This window comes from Octopus bimaculoides, chromosome 20, assembly GCF_001194135.2.
Source record: "Octopus bimaculoides isolate UCB-OBI-ISO-001 chromosome 20, ASM119413v2, whole genome shotgun sequence".
NCBI classification, from domain to species: Eukaryota; Metazoa; Mollusca; class Cephalopoda; order Octopoda; family Octopodidae; genus Octopus; species Octopus bimaculoides.
The window spans coordinates 20698949-20700214 of NC_069000.1; the positions used below are offsets into that span (position 1 = coordinate 20698949).

The 1266-nt window shown below is 38.4% G+C and overlaps 2 long non-coding RNA genes across 7 annotated transcripts in view; one reads left to right on the top strand and one right to left on the bottom strand.

Annotated features, from left to right (window-relative positions):
* LOC106881631 (uncharacterized) overlaps positions 1-1266 on the bottom strand; it is a 385740-nt gene that overhangs the window by 266538 nt on the left and 117936 nt on the right. The window lies entirely within an intron of this gene.
* LOC128250326 (uncharacterized) overlaps positions 1-1266 on the top strand; it is an 80853-nt gene that overhangs the window by 55752 nt on the left and 23835 nt on the right. The gene's annotated exons all lie outside the window — the stretch shown is intronic.

The following is a 1266-nucleotide window of genomic DNA, read 5'->3' on the forward strand; positions in this document are numbered from 1 at the left end:
TATATACATATACATATATACATACATATATTTATATATATATCTATATATATATATACACACCCACGAGGTTTGATCAATAAGTATACGGACTGTTGCCATAGAAACGAAGCTAAAGCATGCAGAGTAAAGTTGCTTTGCAAAAATTGACCGTGATCTCTGCTGTGCATGCGCGCTGAGTTTTAACGTTCTAACTTACTTCCACTGTTTACAGCAGTACCTGGTAGAAAGGGGCGTAGCGTGTGATTGTCGATTTGACCATGACAGAGAAAGTTGTCATCGCGATACATGCTCAGAAGCCTACGCAAAGTTGCAGAAAGTGTATAGAGAGGTGTGTATGAGCCACACACAAGTGTACGAGTAGTTCAGACGTTTCCAAGATGGCCGAAAAAATGTCGATATTGACGGAACATGCTGGGAGACCTGCAATCAACAGAACTGAGAAAGACATCGCAGATGTGCGTGCAGCTGTGGTTGGTGGGAGTATCGTCGAATCACCATCTGTGAATTATCAGGGGATGTGCAGATTAGTTACGGTTCATTTCAGTCCATTATCGCTGAAAATTTGGGTAGGAGACGCATGTTTGCCAAGTTTGTGCCAAAACTGCTTTCAGCTGACCAAATAGACGTTTGGGGTTTCATTTGCACAAGATCTCCTTGATTGTGTCGAAAACGACGAAAACTTTTTGAAAACTTTGCGTAGGGCTCTGAGTAGGTATCGTCAAGCTTTTGACATAGTTTGAAGCAGATTCTCTGCTCAACATTCTCTGTCATCGTCAATGTGACGATCACACCTTCCTTCCAAGCACTGTATAAACAGCGGAAGTAAACTAAAACGTTAATACTTAGTGCGCATGCACAGCAGATTTTAAGGCCAATCTGTGCCGAGCGACTTCACTCAGCGTGCTTTAGCTTCGTTACTATAGCAAAAGTGCGGATAGTTATTTATCAAAAGGAAAATGAGGAGAATGAAGAATTTGAATATTTGTTTATTTCTATTTAGTTTATTCATAATCATAGTCGAACTATTATTGTTAATAAACTAACTAGAAATAGACATGAAGTTTGGTTGTTCAAATTTACACTCTAAGAAGCCAAGAAACAAACTGGAATATCGGATAAAAGCTAAAGGAAGATTACCAAAAAACGCTCCATCAGAGAAATTTGGTACCTGCCTGGATATTATATCCCTCCTCTTACTATATGTGTATATGTATGTTTGTATGTATGTGCATACATATACATACATATATATATATATATATA